This window comes from Aegilops tauschii, chromosome 2 (genome assembly GCF_002575655.3).
Source record: "Aegilops tauschii subsp. strangulata cultivar AL8/78 chromosome 2, Aet v6.0, whole genome shotgun sequence".
Classification (NCBI taxonomy): Eukaryota; Viridiplantae; Streptophyta; class Magnoliopsida; order Poales; family Poaceae; genus Aegilops; species Aegilops tauschii.
Window position 1 is genome coordinate 52,095,964 of NC_053036.3, and position 8,544 is coordinate 52,104,507.

The following is an 8,544-nucleotide window of genomic DNA, read 5'->3' on the forward strand; positions in this document are numbered from 1 at the left end:
CATTCAGATGTTTTGTCTCGGCAACTGAAAAAGATGATGTCGTAGGGGTTAAGGATTTTCCAGGGTTTGATGGTTTTGATCGAAGAATGTGATGATAGGGTTGCACTGGAGTCACTAAAGTTGGAAATGTTGTAGTTTGGACTGAAATACACAGTTTCTCGAATCTCAGTGCAAGGAGACGTGTTGTGGACCGATTGGCTTGGAGGGTTGACATTGCTCGGAGGGTTGAGATGAATCCTACAAGACTGGTTGAAGTGAATTGTCCATACTTGGGAAAGCACATTGAAGTGAGCAAACCTTTGATTCACTCTCCACTTCTAAAATTGGGTGGAAAAGATGAATCCTACAAGCACTGGAGCGTGCTGGTTTCTACGGTAGGGTGCGTCGACTGCAAATTAAAAATTCCTACGCGTAGAACATCCAGGAACATGCTATGGGAGATGGATCATAGATCGTTACCACTAGACGTGCAGTGCCGTGCAGCGGAAGAAGAGTTGGGGCAGCGCGTCCGCGTGGATCGTCTCCTCCTCGTTCGATCTCCCTCGAACAGCCTCTCGTCCGATCCCACGTACAAGTTCGCCGGAGCGGCGCAAGTGCACCACCTCTAACGGTATCCGCGCGTGCAGGAGGAACACCGTGCGGCGGACTGCTAGGTCCGATCACACAGTTGGCGGCGAGTGGAGGTATCTATTCACAACACATGCAAACCCTAGTGACAATGCCGAAGCTATCAACCGCATGAGTGTGCCGCACCCCCACTTTATATAGGCGTCTGTCACGGGCTCAACACTTGGGCCTCGCACGGACCCTAAAGCCCACAAGTCTACACGGCCAAAATCCGAATACAGCTCGGATCACATTCGACCAGTGTCCTCGGATCCGACCTCGTAGGTTCCTTCCCTTAAGCGCGTGACCCCTTAGGTTCAAGCCGGCTTGGTCGCGGTTCGGATCACCTCCGAACTGCACGGTTGGCAGCGGCCTCTAGCAAGGCATGCCGAACACCAAGCAGACTATGAAACTGGTTAGGCAAACCTGTACAACATGTCACACTTCTGTTCCCTTTGCCACACGATATATGTTATCGGGCTCAAGGCGAGATTGTCATCCTTGTGCTAGCCCGACCTCTTTCTCGTTCCCGTGATGCCGACCACTATCCGGATTATCTCATAATCCATGGCCATGCTTTTCCTGGTCGGATCACACGAGGGGCCCAGAGTATATCTCTCCTTATCGGAGGGGCAAATCCCATCTTGCTCGACCATGTCTCGCAGCATGGGTCTGGACAAGCCTGAAACCTACCTTTGTAACTACCCAGTTACGGAGTAGCGTTTGGTCGGCCCAAAGCAGGTCTGTCACCATCCCGAGTACATGCGTCAGCTCAGGTCTTAGGACATAGAACGTATGTTGTACTAGAGACTCACAGATGACATATCGCTGCGTCTCATAGTTGGGTCTGTCTGACTCGGACCTTATCTCGACTCGGATCCGACTACGTCGAATCCGACCAGACCTTTCCAAATCCATATTATCCGGTTAGCATCCAATGCTCCATGGCTAGTGAGACCAAGCCATCGACCGTGTCATATGCTAGTCTAGTCGGCTGCGCGTCCACACAGCCCTTTCGACTAGGGACCTTTTAGGATAGTCATCATACAATGCATAGTCCCACAAACAAGTCACGTACTTGATGATACAGATCATTAATAATGTCCAAGGACTATCTTTATTCATAAACACATAGGAAATATCATCATACATGATTGCCTCTAGGGCATATCTCCAACAGTCTCTGACTTGCACTAGAGTCAATCAAATAGACATCGAATGCCCATAGCTGTAACGTGCCCCTCATGCTCGAGTTGTGGAAGCGGCTTAGTCAACGGATCTGCAACATTTGCATCCGTGTGAATTTTGCATAACTCTACATCACCATTCTTTACGATCTTTCATATCAGGTGATATTTCCGATCTATGTGTCTGACCTTGTGGTGATTCCTCGGCTCCTTGGCTTGTGCGATGGCACCAAAATTATCACAATAAAGGTCCAACGGTTTCACCGAGGCTGGGAAAATACCAAGATCATCCAGAAAATGCCGGATCCAAACACCTTCCTTCGCAGCTTCACAAGCCGCAATGTATTCGGTTTTTGTGGTAGGATCGGCCACCGTATCTCTCTTGGAACTCATCCAGCTCACTGCTCCTCCGTTCATGACGTACACGAATCCGGACTGTGATCGACAATCATCTCTGTCGGTTTGGAAACTAGCATCGGCATAACCCCTTACGACGAGCTCTTCCTCACCTCCATAAACTAGGAACATCTCTTTAGTCCTTTTCAGGTACTTCAAAATAGTCTTTACCGCTGCCCAGTGACTTTCACCTGGGTTGGCCTCGTATCTACTTGTTAGGCTTATTGCAAAAGCAACATCAGGCCTTGTACATATCATGGCATACATGATGGATCCGATTGCTGAGGCATACAGAATCCTACTCATCCTGCTCCACTCATCAGATGTCGAAGGACTCTGAGTCTCGCTTAGCCTTATACCATGTGAGAGTGGCAAGAACCCTTTCTTTGCCTCACTCATGTTGAACCGCTTCAACACTTTATCTATGTATGTGCTCTGGCTTACGCCGAGCAGCCTCCTCGATCTATCCTTAAAGATCTTAATGCCTAAAATATAAGCTGCCTCACCAAGGTCTTTCATCGAAAACTTGCCATTCAATGACTCCTTGACCGAGTTCAACATCGAAACATCATTTCCGATCAGTAGTATGTCATCCACATACAAGATCAAAAACACTATCGAGCTCCCACTTAACTTCTTGTATAAACAAGCGTCCTCTTCGCTTTTGATGAAACTGAGACAAGTGACGACCTCATCAAAACGAATGTTCCAACTCCGAGATGCTTGCCTCTACCCATAAATGGATCTCTTGAGCTTGCATACCTTACTAGCGCTAGTCGGATCGACAAAACCCTCGGATTGTATCATAAACACGTCCTCGGTTAAATTTCCATGGAGGAGAGCCGTTTTGACATCCATCTGCCATATCTCGTAATCGAAATATGCAGCTATAGCTAGTACGATCCTCACCGACTTCAGCATCGCCACCGGCGAGTAAGTCTCGGTGTAGTCAATTCCTTGAACTTGTCCATAACCCTTAGCGACAAGCCGAGTGATGTCTAATACACAACCTTCTTCTTGTAGACGTTGTTGGGCCTCCAAGTGCAGAGGTTTGTAGGACAGTAGCAAATTTCGCTCAAGTGGATGAACTAAGGTTTATCAATCCGTGGGAGGTGTAGGATGAAGATGGTCTCTCTCAAACAACCCTGCAACCAAATAACAAAGAGTCTCTTGTGTCCCCAACACACCCAATACAATGGTAAATTGTATAGGTGCACTAGTTCGGCGAAGAGATGGTGATACAAGTGCAATATGGATGGTACATATAGGTTTTTGTAATCTGAAAATATAAAAACAGCAAGGTAGCAAGTGATAAAAGTGAGCAGAAACGGTATTCCAATGCTAGGAAACAAGGCCTAGGGTTCATACTTTCACTAGTGCAAGTTCTCTCAACAATAATAACATCATTGGATCATATAACTATCCCTCAACATGAAACAAAGAGTCACTCCAAAGTCACTAATAGCGGAGAACAAACGAAGAGATTATTGTAGGGTATGAAACCACCTCAAAGTTATCCTTTCTGATCGATCTATTCAAGAGTCCGTAGTAAAATAACACGAAGCTATTCTTTCTGTTCGATCTATCATAGAGTTCGTACTAGAATAACACCTTAAGACACAAATCAACCAAAACCCTAATGTCACCTAGATACTCCAATGTCACCTCAAGTATCCGTGGGTATGATTATACGATATGCATCACACAATCTCAGATTCATCTATTCAACCAACACAAAGAACTTCAAAGAGTGCCCCAAAGTTTCTACCGGAGAGTCAAGACGAAAACGTGTGCCAACCCCTATGCATAAGTTCATTGAACCCGCAAGTTGATCACCAAAACATACATCAAGTAGATCACGTGAATATCCCATTGTCACCACAGATAAGCATGGCAAGACATACATCAAGTGTTCTCAAATCCTTAAAGACTCAATCCGATAAGATAACTTCAAAGGGAAAACTCAATCCATTACAAGAGAGTAGAGGGGGAGAAACATCATAAGATCCAACTATAATAGCAAAGCTCGCGATACATCAATATCGTACCACCTCAAGAACACGAGAAAGAGAGAGATCAAACACATAGCTACTGGTACATACCCTCAGCCCCAAGGGGAACTACTCCCTCCTCGTCATGGAGAGCGTCGGGATGATGAAGATGGCCACAAGTGAGGGATCCCCCCTCCGGCAGGGTGCCGGAACAGGGTCCCGATTGGTTTTTGGTGGCTACAGAGGCTTGCGGCGGCGGAACTCCCGATCTAGGTTTATTTCTGGAGGTTTCTGTATTTATAGGAATTTTTGGCGTAGGTTTCACGTCAGGGGGGTCTCCGGGCTGTCCACGAGGTAGGCCCACGCGCTTGGGGGGGGGGGGGCGCCCCCACCCTCGTGGGCAGCCCGGGACTCCTCTGGCCCAACTCCGATGCTCTGTGGTCTTCTTTTGGTCCATAAAAAATCATCAAAAATTGGCACGTCAATTGGACTCCGTTTGGTATTCCTTTTCTGCGATACTCAAAAACAAGGAGAAAACAGAAACTGGCACTGGGCTCTAGGTTAATAGGTTAGTCCCAAAAATCATATAAAACAACATATAAATGCATATAAAACATCTAAGATGGATAATATAATAGCATGGAACAATCAAAAATTATAGATACGTTGGCGATGAATCAAGCATCCCCAAGCTTAATTCATGCTCATCCTCGAGTACGTAAATGATAAAAACAGAATTTTTGATGTGGAATGCTACCTAACATAATTATCAATGTAATTTTCTTTATTGTGGCATGAATGTTCAGATCCGAAAGATTCAAGACAAAAGTTTAATATTGACATAAGAATAATAATACTTCAAGCATACTAACAAAGTAATCATGTCTTCTCAAAATAAGATGACCAAAGAAAGCTATCCCTACAAAATCATATAGTCTGGCTATGCTCTATCTTCATCACACAAAATATTTAAATCATGCACAACCCCGGTTTCAGCCAAACAATTGTTTCATACTTTAGTATTCTCAAGCTTTTTCAATCTTCACGCAATACATGAGCGTGAGCCATGGACATAGCACTATATGTGGAATAGAATGGTGGTTGTGGAGAAGACAAAAAGGAGGAAGATAGTCTCACATCAACTAGGCGTATCAACGGGCTATGGAGATGCCCATCAATAGATATCAATGTGAGTGAGTAGGGATTGCCATGCAACGGATGCACTAGAGCTATAAGTGTATGAAAGCTCAAAAGGAAACTAAGTGGGTGTGCATCCAACTTGCTTGCTCACGAAGACCTAGGGCACTTTGAGGAAGCCCATCTTTGGAATATACAAGCCAAGTTTTATAATGAAAAATTCCCACTAGTATATGAAAGTGACAACATAGGAGACTCTCTATCATGAAGATCATGGTGCTACTTTGAAGCACAAGTGTGGTAAAAGGATAGTAGCATTGCCCCTTCTCTCTTTTTCTCTCTTTTTTTTCTTTTTTCTTTTTCTTTTTTTAGGCCTTCTCCTTTTTTTTGGCCTCTTTTTTATTTTTCGTCCGGAGTCTCATCCCGACTTGTGGGGGAATCATAGTCTCCATCATCCTTTCCTCACTGGGACAATGCTCTAATAATGAAGATCATCACACTTTTATTTACTTACAACTCAAGAGTTACAACTCGATACTAGAACAAGATATGACTCTATATGAATGCCTCCGGCGGTGTACCGGATGGGCAATGAATCAAGAGTGACATGTATGAAAAATTATGCATGGTGGCTTTGCCACAAATACGATGTCAACTACATGATCATGCAAGGCAATATGACAATGATGAAGCGTGTCATAATAAACGGAACGGTGGAAAGTTGCATGGCAATATATCTCGGAATGGCTATGGAAATGCCATAATAGGTAGGTATGGTGGCTGTTTTGAGGAAGATATATGGTGGGTGTATGATACCGGCGAAAGGTGCGCCGTAATAGAGAGGCTAGCAATGGTGGAAGGGAGAGAGTGCGTATAATCCGTGGACTCAACATTAGTCATAAAGAACTCACATACTTATTGCAAAAATCTATAAATCATCAAAACAAAGTACTACACGCATGCTCCTAGGGGAAGTGTTGGTAGGAGTTAACCATCGCGCGATCCCGACCTCCACACATAAGGAAGACAATCAATAAATACATCATGCTCCAACTTCATCACATAACGGTTCACCATACGTGCATGGTACGGGAATCACAAACTTCAACACAAGTATTTCTCAAATTCATAATTACTCAACTAGCATGACTCTAATATTACCATCCTCATATCTCAAAACAATCATCAAGCATCAAACTTCTCATAGTATTCAATGCACTCTATATGAAAGTTTTTATTATACCCATCTTGAATGCCTATCATATTAGGACTAAATTCATAACCAAAGCAAATTACCATGCTGTTTAATACTCTCAAAATAATATAAGTGAAGCATGAGAGTTCATCTATTTCTTCAAAATAAAACCACCGCCGTGCTCTAAAAGGATATAAGTGAAGCACTGAGCGAATGACAAACTACTCCGAAAGATATAAGTGAAGATCAATGAGTAGTCGAATAATTATGCAACTATGTCAAGACTCTCTCTCATTTAAGAATTTCAGATATAATGTATTTTATTCAAGCAGCAAGCAAAGCAAAATAAAACAAAATGGTGCTCCAAGCAAAACACATATCATGTGGTGAATAAAAATATAGCTCCAAGCAAAGTTACCGATGAATGAAGACGAAAGAGGGGATGCCATCCGGGGCATACCCAAGCTTAGGCTCTTGGTTGTCCTTGAATATTACCTTGGGGTGCCTTGGGCATCCCCAAGCTTAGGCTCTTGCCACTCATTATTCCATAGTCCATCGAATCTTTACCCAAAACTTGAAAACTTCACAACACAAAACTCAACAGAAAACTTGTAAGCTCCGTTAGTAAAAATAAATCACCGCATTTGGTACTGTTGTGAACTCATTCTACATTCATATGGGTGTAATATCTACTGTATTCCAACTTCTCTACAGTTCATATCCTCCGATACTATTCATAGATTCATCAAAATAAGCAAACAACACATAGAAAACAGAATCTGTTAAAAACAGAACAGTCCGTAGCAATCTGTATCAAACGTATACTTCTGGAACTCCAAAAATTCTACCAAATTTGGAAGTCCTAAGCAATTTGTTTATTAATCTTATGAAAAAAGAATCAATTGAAAATCATGTTTCTCTGATTTATGAAAACTAATCTCGTGCGCGCAAAAGTTTCTGTTTTTCAGCAAGATCAAATTAACTATCACCGTAAGCTATCCTAAAGGTCTTACTTGGCACTTTATTGAAACAAAAGCTAAAAAACATGATTACTACAGTATCATAATAATGTGAACACACAAAAACAGTAAGGGTAAATATTGGGTTGTCTCCCAACAAGCGCTTTTCTTTATTGCCTTTCTAGCTAGGCATGATGATGACAATGATGCTCACATAAAAGATAAGATTTGAAACATAACGGGAGCATCATGAAGCATATGACTAGCACATTTAAGCCTAACCCACTTCCTATGCATAGGGATTTTGTGAGCAAACAACTTATGGGAACAATAATCAACTAGCATAGGAATGCAAAACAAGCATAACTTCAAAACTTTTAACACATAGAGAGGAAACTCGATATTATTGCAATTCCTACAAGCATATGTTCCTACCTCATAATAATTTCCAGTAGTATCATGAATGAATTCAACAATGTAACCAGCACCTAAAACATTCTTTTCATGATCTACAAGCATAGAAACTTTATTACTCTCCACATAAGCAAAATTCTTCTCATTCAGAATAGTGGGAGTATCATAAGAGATTCGAATACTATAAATTGTTTCCACATTAAAAGAGTAATGATCAGAAAAAGGGTAATCATGATCATGACAAGTTTTATAAATATAATCATCACTACCTTTTATAGCATAAGTTTCATCACAATAATCATCATAAATAGGAGGCATGCTATCATCATAATAAATTTGCTCATCAAAACATGGGAGGCTAAAAATATCATCTTCATTAAACGTAGCATCCCCAAGCTTAGGACAAACATTAATTGCAGCAAATATATTCTCAAACATGTCATTCTCATCAAACATAGCAGCCCAAGCTTGGGCCTTTTCATATCATAAGCATAATCACTCTCATCATTAATAGTATGGATAGCACAAATAGTATAGCAATTATCATCATCACAATGAGTAATAGGAGAAACATCATTTGGGAGGGATACCTTTCTACCTTTGCTTCTCCGTCTTATATTTTTCTTCTTCACATCATGTGTGGGTTTAACCCTCTTTTT